The 14,007-nt window shown below is 38.8% G+C and overlaps 1 protein-coding gene and 1 long non-coding RNA gene across 47 annotated transcripts in view; both read right to left on the bottom strand.

Annotated features, from left to right (window-relative positions):
* The window catches only part of Sox6 (SRY-box transcription factor 6), a 612,624-nt gene that overhangs the window by 124,582 nt on the left and 474,035 nt on the right, over positions 1 to 14,007 (bottom strand). The gene's annotated exons all lie outside the window — the stretch shown is intronic.
* Positions 26 to 13,307, bottom strand: LOC131423938 (uncharacterized). Its single transcript, XR_009226137.1, has 2 exons — positions 11,717 to 13,307; positions 26 to 4,229 (listed from the first exon to the last, which is right to left on the bottom strand). It is a non-coding gene; the product is annotated as an uncharacterized LOC131423938 (long non-coding RNA).

Raw genomic sequence — 14,007 nt, 5'->3', positions numbered from 1 at the left:
TTTACATATATATAAATATTTTAAATATATATATGTTGTGTGTGTGTGTGTGTGTGTGTGTGTGTGTGTGTTTGGTTTAATCTCTAGTACTGTACTAGTGGAAACAAGTACAAAAATCATGCATGTAAAGCACTGATTAAACACTCTTTGATAATGATTTTATTAAATAACCACCATTTTACATGGGATACCTACACTAAAAGCCTGGTAGAGATTGAGCATGTTTTAGCTAAGATCAATGTCACATCTCAATGTGTTTGTAACTCCAGCCATTCTAAATAGAGGACCTAAGTACTTTTTGTGACCTAAGAACTGAGGATGTGGCCAATAATCCAAAAGCCAAGAAGGAGTGATGAAGAACATACTGTGACAATGGTAACTGAACTAAAAATTAATATTTGTGGATAAATTACACAATTCCAATGATTAAATGTAGTGTCACTTTGGCTTCACTACTTATTTAAAGTCAGTGTTATGTACTATCTCTAGGCTATATTTTAATAGGCTGTTCCTCCACACATTTTTGACATTTATAATTATGCTATTTTGCATGAACTTTTCTACACCGAAAGCTGAATGTAATAATGAAGAGACATTATATAAAGAATCACAGTAACAAAGGTAGTCAACTGAAAGCAATATAACCTTTTTTTTTTTTTTTTCTACATGGACACTAATACCTGGAGCCTTCCCAGTGTCCCTGGTTTCTTGGAACTCATCCCCTTGCCACATGAAGTGCTACTCAGCTGGCCCAATGTAAATGTTAAGTCGCTTTCACTTTTAACAAATTGTTAGCTTCTAATCTACACAGTCTCTTTGCATCATATCCATAATACCTCATCAGACCATTGAGCACAGTGTGTGCCTGTACACAGTCCAGTAACAATTGGCTTCTGATTGCATATGGAGTGCCGCTACAATGCATTCACTAACACTACATTGTGCTGATCTCCTATGGAGTAATGTTCAAAATATCTGATCTTGTTTTTCCCCTTCCATGAGGTTGATTTTAGTTTGCAGTACTATATGAGCTTTTTAAAAAAGATAACTAGGCCAAATTATTTTTTATAGTAAATGACTGTCACTTTATGCTTAAATAATTCTACTGATCTTCTTGATATTTAAACTAAACTATCTGAAGAAAAAAAAATCCTAATCTAAGTCAAATAGTATTTCCTTGGTTGATATCATACCAAGTTAAAAAAAATCACAAAACGATGCTGAATTAATGATGTTTCAAAAATAGGGGGAAAAAACTCACCATTCCAACCATCAACATGGACTGCCTTCCAGAACATTTTAGAGCTGTTCTTTCTTTAAATATCATGCATTATTCATAATAACTCTAAACCACAACCCCCCTCCCTGTAAAGTTTAATACCAGTTGCTTTATTTGTACTAAAACATTTTTCATGTCAAACATATTTAAAAAAATCAAACTCTAAAAGAATTCCCCGGGGCACTCCTTTTTTCATAGCTGTCATGCTTCTATGCTATGAAATAGCTGATTTTTTAATATAGTTTTTGGCTTGCCGGTTAATTTATTACTATCTCTACCACACCCTGTAGTACTCTCCAGCTCACCTGCTAGCTACAAACAGCTTTCTTCCCACTGTTGACAAGCATATTTTAAAAACATTTTTAACCTTTCTGCGGGTTTGAATCTACCTATCTGAATAGATCTTTAGAAAGCTATTCCTCTGGCACATACCATTGTATCAATAATAAAAGTAAAAATGATCACATTAGAGCAGCAGAGTATGTCACAGAAGATGATTAGAAGAGAGGGAAAAAAGGAAAAGGCAGGAGAGGGAGATGAGGGTTGAAAATGGGAGAGAAAAATCTCAGAGGGGGAGTGACTTAGGGTAATGTAAGTTTAGTTTTTTTTGTTATTTGTTTTGTTTTGTTTTTAATAATGAAGTTTCATGCGCTTCCTCCTACCACCTCTAATTTTCTCTGTGTAAGAGTTGACTGAAAAAAGTTCTCAGTGGTTGACTTGGCAAAGAATCAGTCAACATGTTGCAGCAATTTTTTTTTTTCAAATTTGTCTCTGGATTTGAAATGCTTGCATGAGGACCTATTCTTTTAAAATGTGCACAAAGAAAGATGAAGCCTGTTGGAACAGGTTGACTTTAGGCGCTATGGTAATCTGGCCCTTGCTACCTCTAGTATAAGAAGACAACCTCCAAATACCATAAATACGAGAAATAATACCCATTCTGTAAATTCAACTTTCCAGGCTTTTAGATATTCCAGTTGACTTTTTATCTGAAGGTTACAGACCAAATACAAAAACAGGATTAAAGGCCTATGGAAAATTTGCTTGACATTAATTTTACTTGTTAGAATAGGCAACATTCTTTTGGAATCAAAGCAGCTCCACAGCAAGAGTCCCTAAATGAGAAGAAGTAAATTCTTAAAATTTTGGAGTACAGAAATGAAGCCAAAAGTTAGTAGGACTTAATGACAGAGGAAAGAAAGCTTGTACGAAGAACCTAGGACCCATTAGACTCAGGGTACCTCCCAGAAGAAAACTCCTAATGTGTGTAATTCAGATATAAATTCTGTTTTTTAAAGAGCAAAAAATCCTATGGGTAAAATTCTGTCCATTCACTTTCATACTTCAGAAAAACAAATGATCAGAGACTTGTAGTATCTTGAGATATTAATTTCAGATAGTAATACATTGCAGAAGTCATTTAGAGATATTGTGAGGAGTATAAGAGAAAACAAAAGAAGACAAGATAAAACAAAACAAGAGCACAGAACAAAGAGACAGGACTCATGAATTCCTCAGTAACTGCACTTAAATGGGAATCCTGCCTCATACCTCATATTCCACCCTCCAAATGTGCTATCCATCTCTGTCTCACAAATTATTGTGATGGCATCATAGGATGATGACAAGTTGCCCACCTAGCACCCCACTTTTAAGAGCTATTGCCATTCTTGGTACAATGTGAAAATACCTGAATCACAACTACTGATACAAACTTGGATATATCATTTTGCATGGGTCTTGCCTAGAGGGATGTATTCAGTATAGCAAACTATTACAACTCCTTCGTACTCTGAGGTAATATCATAAGTCTGAATATATCTTTGTACAACATAACACTGCAGCAAAACTTCAAAAAACAGAACCTTCAATTTGTTCTGAAGACAAATGGATAAAAAAATTAGAAAGGATTAGGATGTATATTTCTGAGATCACCATGCTCTTATTTCTGTGGCTAAATTTGTACTTTTCTATTCATTGGAGAAAATCAATGATGAAAAGATTCTTGATCCCAGGATTTTTTCTAAGTTCATCAGCATTGTTTTGCATACCTTTGAAGAGACTCAGAACCAGGGATCTATCTTAATTCCTTCATTCATTTCATAGCTTCATACAGAATTTTGAGTATCTATGGAATTTGTCACAATGGCAATTAAATAAGTGAATATGAATGAACTGATATAAATTCACCCCCATTATAAGATATCAGCTGAAAAAACAAACAAACAAAAACAACTCAAAGTACATGCCTTAATGAGAGCTCATCAATGATATGGCCTCCATATAGGAAGAGGACACAGAATAATGCCTGATGTTCATAAAACTAAGTCTCTTCTTTCTGGACCTCAACACTCATTTAAAACTGAGGGTGCTAATCAAAGAATTCCAATAATACTTTCACTGCAAGTAGATAGATTTAATTAATCAAATATTCCAATAGTAGTTACATACCTCCACTTTGAAATACTCTGGAAGAGAGGAATGGCTGGCTGTATGTCATTTAGATAAACTTACAGATAAAAATCACATTTTTATAGCAAAAAGTGTCAGATATTCTGAAACCATGTTCCCAAGAGTGTGAAATATCAAATTGGAGAACTTTAGTCTGAATTCTGTCTCCGCTATTTCCTAGATGTTAAGTCCTTGGAAAAGTTAACATTTTTGGATTTTAGTTTCTTTTCTCCTAATGAAATAGAGACAATACCACTTATTACCACATGTATCTTAAAGTTGTTATAAGAGTTAAAAGGGAATACACACACGGGGGGATATCTTAACAAATAAAAGGTGCTTAATAAAAGAAGCATTAAATAACAAGTGTAACATCTATATACCAACCAATTATACAATTTAGATGAAATGGAAAAATTTCTTGAAACAAAGTAACTGATTCAAGTTGAAATAGAAAATTTCAAAACCTATAACAAGAGGTTGAATTAGCAATCAAAACCTCCAACAGAGAGGAGGGAAGATGGCGGCGAGGGGAGTGCATTCCCCCCGTGTGCTGCTTCACTGTGTGGGAGTATGACAAGTCAGGACGGCTAAAGGATATCTTGTTAGGAATTTCCAGCAATAGTGGGGTGCGCCGGAACCTGGAGGAAGGATTTCCATCGCATGAGGATCGGCTACGGGGACTCAAACGCGAGAGGTTTGTCGCACGGAGGGTAATACTGCTTATTCAGCAAATCGCCCCGCGGCTAGAGTCTGCAGCGCGCGCTGGGATAGAGACGCAGGGTTACAGCGCTGCAGTTTCTGCCAGACGCGCAAGCACCGCACTCAGGGCTGAATTCTGGGTTCGAGACGGGGAAGGAAGCGGTCCATCTCGGTTCTCCACACCGGTCAGACCACAGAGGAGGCCAGCAGCCACCATGTTGGTAAACTGACGTCACCACACCGGTTTTTGACTGACCGCAGCTCATTCAGCCATAGAACAGGTAATTTCAGGCTGCAATTCGCCTGCGGCTTGCAGACAGATTGCTAGGGTTCAGCGCCTGGGGGCTTCTTAAAATCTGATCTTATCGGAGTGAACACGGAGCGCGGGGCGGCCAAGTCCCGGCTCCCGGAACCGTCCCGGAACCGTCCCGGAACCGCCCTGGCTCCGGGCTGCGGAGCCTGCGGAGGCTGCTTCTTGGACCCTGCTAATATCAGAGCAAACACGAAACACCAAGAAGCCGAATTCCAGCTCCCGGAACTGAGCCCGCGGGGACTGCTTCTTGGAGCTTACACTTATAGGAGCTTACACCGAGCACAGAGCGGCCGAGTTCCGGCTCCCGGAACCGTCCCGGAACCGCCCTGGCTCAGGGCTGCGGAGCCCGCGGAGGCTGCTTCTTGGACCCTGCTACTATCAGAGCATACACCAAACACTAAGCGGCCGAATTCCGGCTCCCGGAACTGAGCCCGCGGGGGCTGCTTCTTGGAGCCTACACTTATAGGAGCTTACACCGAGCACGGAGCGGCCGAGTTCCGGCTCCCGGAACTTCCCTGGACCGGGGCTAGGAGCCCGCGGAAACTGTGTCTCGGTCCGGGTCCTGCTGAGGGCAGGTCAGGACTCACCCATTGCTTGGGTTGCCTGGCAAGGGGAACGAAATGCTGCCATTCGCATAGGATACCAACATGGCAGAGATCTGATGTCAGCAGAAAGCGGTGGAGGAGAGATCTTCATCAATACCAGCGGTGACATAAGCAGTTGGTCTTCTGGTAAGGGGGGTGAGGCTCAGTCACCCGAGTCTCCTCAATTTGTCCTCGAGCCGGAGGGAAGGAGCCGGGCCGCCGCCAGCCCCCGGAGCAGGCCCAGCGGCTCGCCAGCGTGGTGACCGCGTGACCCCAATTGGAGAGGGGGCGGAGCGGAGCCGCCACCCACACCCGCCAGGTGGGCAGACCCACGACCCAGTAGTACATGGGCGTGGTAGGAGGGGCAGGGCAGAGCCGCCCTTCGCGCTTGCAAGGTAAACAGACCTGTGACAGCCTGGCGGGTCAGGCCCAGTGGCCTGCCAGTGTGGTACACACGTCACCCCAACTCGAGTAGGGGCAGAGCAGATCCTTATCCCACGCCCGGATCAGGCCCTGCCGGTGTGGTGGTCACGTGACCCCAATTGGAGTGGGGGTGGAGCGGAACCGCCACCCGTGCCCGCAGGGTGAGCAGACCAGTGATCAACCTGCAGATCAGGCCCAGGGGTCCGCAGGCGTGGTAGGAGGGGCAGGGCAGATCCGCCGCCCGCGCCTTCAAGGTAGGCAGACCTACAACAGACCGGCGGATCAGGCCCAGGAGCCTGCCGGCGGGGTACAAACACCACCCTAATTGGAGTAGTGACAGAGCAGAGTCGCCTCCCTTGCCAGGAACAGACCCAGCATCCTGCAGGCGGGGTAGTCACGACACCCCAATTGGAGTAGGGGCAAAGCAGAGCCTCCACTCGTGCCCGAAAGGTGGGCAGATCTGCGACCGACCAGCAGGACAGGCCCAGTGGCCTGCTGGTACGACAGACACGTCACCCCAATTGGAGTAGGGGCAGAACAGAGCCGCCACCAGCTCCCAGAACAGGCCCAGTGACCTGCCGGCGTGGTAGCCACGACACCCCAATTGGAATAAGGAGAGAGCAGAGCCGCCGCCCGCACCTGCAGGAAAGATACGCAAGCAGTATGAAAAGACAAGGAAAGAAAGGACCACAAGCAATGCAGGTCAACGCAACTTTAGAAGAGGTAACAGCTGCAGCAGATGGAATGTCAGATAAAGAATTCAGGATATACATGCTTCAGATGATCTGGAGTATCAAGGAAGACATTAAACAGCAAAAGCAGACAATGAAAGATCACTTCGACAACGAATTACGCAAACAAATCCAGGAAGCAAAGGATCAACTATACAGGGAGATAGAGGTTATAAAAAACAAGCAATCAGAAATCCTAGAAATGCAGGAAGCAATAAACCAACTTAAAAACTCAATGGAGAATACTACCAACAGAGTAGAACACTTAGAAGATAGAACATCAGACAATGAAGACAAAGTATTTCAACTGGAAAAGAACATAGACAGCTCAGCAAGACTGTTAAGAAACCATGAGCAGAACATCCAAGAAATATGGGATAACATTAAGAGACCAAACTTAAGAGTCATTGGGATACAGGAAGGTACAGAGCTCCAAACCAAAGGAATGAGCAGTCTATTCCATGAAATAATACAAGAAAACTTCCCAGACTTGAAGAATGAGACAGAATCCCAAATCCTAGAAGCCTACAGGACGCCGAATGTGCAAAATCATAAGAGATCCACACCTAGACACATTATAATGAAGATGCCCAACATACAGAATAAGGAGAGAATTTTAAAAGCTACAAGAGAAAGGAAGCAGATTACATTTAGGGGCAAGCCAATCAGGATAACAGCTGATCTTTCAACACAGACTCTGAAAGCTAGAAGATCCTGGAATAACATATTTCAAACACTGAAAGATAATGGGTTCCAACCAAGAATTGTGTATCCAGCGAAATTAAGCTTCAGGATGGAGGATGAAATTAAAACCTTCCACGATAAACAAAAGTTTAAAGAATTCGCAGCTAGAAAACCATCTCTTCAAAACATCCTAGCCAAAGTATTACAGGAAGAGGAAATGGAAAATAACAATGAAAACCAACAGTGGGAGGTAGGACAGTAAAGGGGGGGGGGGAAACAATCAAAGAGGAAAACAAACAATGTTTAGTAACAGAAATAAACAAATATGGCTGGAAGAACAACCCATATCTCAATAATAACCCTAAATGTTAATGGCTTAAACTCACCAATTAAGAGACACAGGCTAGTAGAATGGATCACAAAACAAGACCCAACAATATGCTGCCTACAGGAGACGCATTTGATAGGAAAAGACATACATAGGCTGAAGGTGAAAGGTTGGGAAAAATCATATCACTCATATGGACTTCGGAAACAAGCAGGCGTGTCCATACTCATATCAAATAAAATAGATTTCAAGCCAAAGTTAATCAAAAGAGATAAAGAGGGACACTACATACTGCTTAAGGGAACCATACACCAACAAGACATAACAATCATAAATATTTATGCCCCAAACAATGGTGCAGCTATGTTCGTCAAACAAACTCTTCTCAAGTTCAAGAGTCTAATAGACCACCACACCATAATCATGGGAGACTTCAACACACCTCTCTCGCCACTGGACAGATCTTCCAAACAAAAGTTGAATAAGGAAACTATAGAACTCAATAACACTATTAATAACCTAGACCTAATTGACATATATAGAGTATACCACCCAACATCAAGCAGTTACACTTTTTTCTCAGCAGCACATGGATCCTTCTCAAAAATAGATCATATATTATGTCACAGGGCAACTCTTAGACAATATAAAGGAGTAGAGATATTACCATGCATCTTATCTGATCATAATGGAATGAAACTGAAAATCAACGATAAAAGAAGGAAGGAAAAAGCATACATCAATTGGAGAATGAACAATAGGTCACTGAATGATCAATGGGTTATAGAAGACATCAAGGAGGAAATTAAAAAATTCTTAGAGATAAATGAAAACACAGACACAACATATCGGAATCTATGGGACACATTGAAAGCAGTTCTAAGAGGAAAATTCATTGCTTGGAGTTCATTCCTTAAAAAAAGAAAAAACCAACAAATAAATGATCTCATACTTCATCTCAAAATCCTAGAAAAAGAAGAGCAAAACAACAGCAAAAGAAGTAGAAGGCAAGAAATAATTAAAATCAGAGCTGAAATTAATGAAATCGAAACAAAAGAAACAATTGAAAAAATTGACAAAACTAAAAGTTGGTTCTTTGAAAAAATAAACAAAATCGACAGACCCTTAGCGATGCTAGTGAAGAGAAGAAGAGAGAGAACTCAAATTACTAGCATACGGGATGAAAAAGGCAATATCACAACAGACACTTCAGAAATACAGAAGATAATCAAAAATTATTTTGAATCCTTATACTCCAATAAATTAGAAGATAGTGAAGGCATAGATAAATTTCTTAAGTCATATGATCTGCCCAGATTGAGTCAGGAGGATATAGAAAACCTAAACAGACCAATATCAATTGAGGAGATAGAAGAAACCATCAAAAGACTACCAACTAAGAAAAGCCCAGGTCCCGATGGGTATACAGCAGAATTTTACAAAACCTTTAAAGAAGAACTAATACCAATACTTTTCAAGCTACTTCAGGAAATAGAAAAGGAGGGAGAACTTCCAAATTCATTCTATGAGGCCAACATCACCCTGATACCTAAACCAGACAAAGACACTTCAAAGAAAGAAAACTACAGACCAATATCTCTAATGAACCTAGATGCAAAAATCCTCAATAAAATTCTGGCGAATCGGATACAAAAACATATCAAAAAAATTGTACACCATGATCAAGTAGGATTCATCCCTGGGATGCAAGGCTGGTTCAATATACGGAAATCAATAAATGTTATTCACCACATCAATAGACTTAAAAATAAGAACCATATGATCATCTCGATAGATGCGGAAAAAGCATTTGACAAAGTACAGCATCCCTTTATGTTCAAAACTCTAGAAAAACTAGGGATAACAGGAACATACCTCAATATTGTAAAAGCAATCTATGCTAAGCCTCAGGCTAGCATTATTCTGAATGGAGAAAAACTGAAGGCATTCCCTCTAAAATCTGGAACAAGACAGGGATGCCCTCTCTCTCCACTTCTCTTCAACATAGTTCTCGAAACACTGGCCAGAGCAATTAGACAGACGAAAGAAATTAAAGGCATAAAAATAGGAAAAGAAGAAATTAAATTATCACTATTTGCAGATGATATGATTCTATATCTAGCAGACCCAAAAGGCTCTACAAAGAAACTATTAGAGCTAATAAATGAATTCAGCAAAGTGGCAGGATTTAAAATCAACACGCATAAATCAAAGGCATTCCTGTATATCAGCGACAAATCCTCTGAAATGGAAATGAGGACAACCACTCCATTCAAAATATCTTCAAAAAAAATAAAATACTTGGGAATCAACCTAACAAAAGAGGTGAAAGACTTATACAATGAAAACTACAGAACCCTAAAGAGAGAAATAGAAGAAGATCTTAGAAGATGGAAAAATATACCCTGTTCATGGATAGGCAGAACTAACATCATCAAAATGGCGATATTACCAAAAGTTCTCTATAGGTTTAATGCAATGCCAATCAAAATCCCAATGGCATTTCTTGTAGAAATAGAGAAAGCAATCATGAAATTCATATGGAAAAATAAAAGACCCAGAATAGCAAAAACAATGCTAAGCAAGAAGTGTGAATCAGGCGGTATAGCGATACCAGACTTCAAACTATACTACAGAGCAATAGTAACAAAAACAGCATGGTACTGGTACCAAAACAGGCGTGTGGACCAATGGTACAGAATAGAGGACACAGAAACCAATCCACAAAACTACAACTATCTTATATTTGATAAAGGGGCTAAAAGCATGCAATGGAGGAAGGATAGCATCTTCAACAAATGGTGCTGGGAAAACTGGAAATCCATATGCAACAAAATGAAACTGAATCCCTTTCTCTCGCCATGCACAAAAGTGAATTCAAAATGGATCAAGGAACTTGATATCAAATCAGAGACGCGCCGTCTGATAGAAGAAAAAGTTGGCTACGATCTACAGTCGGTGGGGTCGGGCTCCAAATTCCTCAGTAGGACACCCATAGCACAAAAGTTAATAACTAGAATCAACAAATGGGACTTACTCAAACTAAGAAGTTTTTTCTCAGCTAAAGAAACAATAAGAGAGGTAAATAGGGAGCCTACATCCTGGGAACAAATCTTTACTCCTCACACTTCAGATAGAGCCCTAATATCCAGAGTATACAAAGAACTCAAAAAATTAGACAATAAGAGAACAAACAACCCAATCAACAAATGGGCCAAGGACCTGAACAGACACTTCACAGAGGAGGACATACAGTCAATCAACAAGTACATGAAAAAATGCTCACCATCTCTAGCTGTCAGAGAAATGCAAATCAAAACCACCCTAAGATACCATCTCACTCCAGTAAGATTGGCAGCCATTAGGAAGTCAAACAACAACAAGTGCTGGCGAGGATGTGGGGAAAAGGGTACACTTGTACATTGCTGGTGGGACTGCAGATTGGTGCAGCCAATTTGGAAAGCAGTATGGAGATTTCTTGGAAAGCTGGGAATGGAGCCACCATTTGACCCAGCTATTCCCCTTCTTGGTCTATTCCCTAAAGACCTAAAAAGAGCATGCTACAGGGACACTGCTACATCGATGTTCATAGCAGCACAGTTCACAATAGCAAGACTGTGGAACCAACCTAGATGCCCTTCAATAGACGAATGGATAAAAAAAATGTGGCATTTATACACAATGGAGTATTACTCTGCATTAAAAAATGACAAAATCATAGAATTTACAGGGAAATGGATGGCATTAGAGCAGATTATGCTAAGTGAAGCTAGCCAATCCCTAAAAAACAAATGCCAAATGTCTTCTTTGATATAAGGAAAGTAACTAAGAACAGAGTAGGGACGAAGAACAGGAGAAGAAGATTAACATTTAACAGGGATGAGAGGTGGGAGGGAAAGGGAGAGAGAAGGTAAATTGCAAGGTAATGGAAGGAGACCCTCAGGGTTATACAGTGGAGGGGGTAGAGAGAGAGGAGGGGAGGGGAGGGGAGAGGTGGGGAGGGGGGAGGGTGGATGATGGGAAAGGCAGCGGAGCACAATAGACACTAGTATGGCAATTTGTAAATCAATGGATGTGTAACTGATGTGAATCTGCAATCTGTGTATGGGGTGAAGGTGGGAGTTCATAACCCACTAGAATCAAAGTGTGGAATATGATATGTCAAGAAATTTGTAATGTTTTGAACAACCCACAATAAAAAATTAAAAAAAAAAAAAAAACCTCCAACAAAGAAAAGCTCTGACCTAGACGGCTTCACCATGAACTCTGCTAAACTTTTAAAGAATTAACATCGATTCTTCTCAAACTCTTATGAAAAATACAAGAGGAGGGAACATTTCCTTATTTGCTCTCTGAGGCCAAAATTACCAAGCAGGAAATATATCATGGAAAAAGAAAAATAAAGACCAACATCTCTTTGAAATAAATGTAAAATCCTCAACAAAATCAAATCAAATCCAATGGTATATTAAAAGTATTATTCATCATAACAAGTAGTATTTATCCCAGGCTTGAGAGAATAGTTCAACATAAGCAAATTGATCTAATATATCACAGTAATAGAAAAAAAGGGAATAAAACCACATGATCATTTCAACTGATGCAGAAAAGGCATTTGACAAAACTTCAATACTCTTTCACGATAAAAACTCTCATAAACTATGAATAGAAAGAAAATTTCTCAGGATTATCAAGGGTTAAAACTCATGACTAACATCATACCCAATGGTAGAGGACTAAAAACTTTTCCTCTTAGATCAGGAACAAGACGAAAATGCACACTTTCACTGCTGATATTCAATGTTATGCTGGAAGTTCTATCCAGTGCTTAGACAAGAAAGGAAATAAAATGCATCAACATTGGTAAGAAAGTGGTAAGACTGTTACTATTTGCAAGTGATATATAGAAAGTTGCAGAACTATATACAGAAAAAAATGTAATTCCATGAGAAAGATGTTGGAGTTAATAAACAAATTCAGTAAACTTGCAGGGTTTAAGATTAACACACAAAATCAGTTACATTTCAATATACCAGCAATAAACAATCCAAAAGGAAATGAAAAAAGAAATTTCATTTATAATAGTATAGAAAAAATTTTAATGGTATATAGAAGAATTAAATATTTAAGAACAAATCCAACTAAGGAGGTGAAAGTCTTCTTATGATCAAATCTAAAAACATTGCTAAAAGAAATAGAGAAGACACGAAACAACCTAAGTATACACCAACTGATGAATGCATAAAGAAAATGTGGTACATTGATAGAATGCAACATTATTCGTCCATTAAAAAAAAATGAAATTCTATCCTTTGTGACAACATGCATGGAACTGAAGGTCATTATGTTAAGCAAAATAAGCCAGACATAGAAAAACAAGTACTACATAATCTCACTCATATCTGGAATCTTAAAAAGTTGATCTTATAGAAGTTGAGTAGAGAATGGTGATTACCAGAGGCTAGGGAAATTAGGGGGAGGAAGACATGGAGAAAGGTTGATCAATAGGCACTAAATTATAATTAGGAGAAATAAGATCTGGTATTTTATTGCACAGGAAAGTGACTAGAGAATGATAATGTACTGCATACTTATAAATTTAGAAGAAATGATTTTAAATGTTTTATCATAAAGAAATTATACATATTTCAAAAAACAGATGTTTGTCCTAACTGAACATTATACATTATATACATGTATCTAAACATAATAAGAATGTAACCCACAAATACCCACAATTTTACATGTTAATTAATTTTTATTTTTTAAAGGAATTAAATAAGATGAAAATAAATGGAAAGAGGCATCTGTGTTCATGGATATGAAGACTTGTTAAAATGTCAATAATACCCAAAGAAATCTATAGATTCAGTGCAATCCCTATCAAAATTACAACATTTTTCACATAGATGGAAAAGTCAGTTCTCTAATATTTCATATGGAATTATAAAGGGCCCCAAGAGCTAAAACTTACTACCAAGCTACAGTTATTAAAACAGTATGGCATAGGCATAATAAAAGATTTATAAAACAACTGAATAGACAGCCCAGAAATAAATTCTCCCATATGCGGTCAATACATTTTTTAAAAGGGTACCAGTACTACTAAATGGGGAAAAATAAGACTTTTCAATAAATTGTGCAGGGAAAACCATATATCCACATGAGAAAGATACATATCCAATTGGTATATTTTATATAGGGTTTTACCTTACATTAAATACATAAATTAATTCCAATGGGTCAAAGGTTTAAATTAAGGAGATTAAACCATAAAATATTTAGAAGAAAACATAGTGGTAAATTTTCATGGCACTGAATTTGGCAATGATTTCATTAATATGACACCAAGAGCTTAGGCAACAATAAGGAGATAAATTAGATTTCATCAAAATTAAGAACTTTTGTGCAACAGATACTATAAAAAAACTAAAAGATAATCTACATAATGAATAAAATATTTGCAAATAATATATCTGAAGGGTGTTAATATACATTATATATAAAGAATT

This window comes from Marmota monax, unplaced genomic scaffold (assembly GCF_021218885.2).
Source record: "Marmota monax isolate L192 unplaced genomic scaffold, Marmota_monax_Labrador192_F-V1.1 WCK01_AAM20220418_F8-fsc00061, whole genome shotgun sequence".
NCBI lineage: Eukaryota > Metazoa > Chordata > Mammalia > Rodentia > Sciuridae > Marmota > Marmota monax.
Note: the sequence above shows the minus strand (reverse complement) of the source record. Positions and strands in the feature narration are given on the sequence as shown.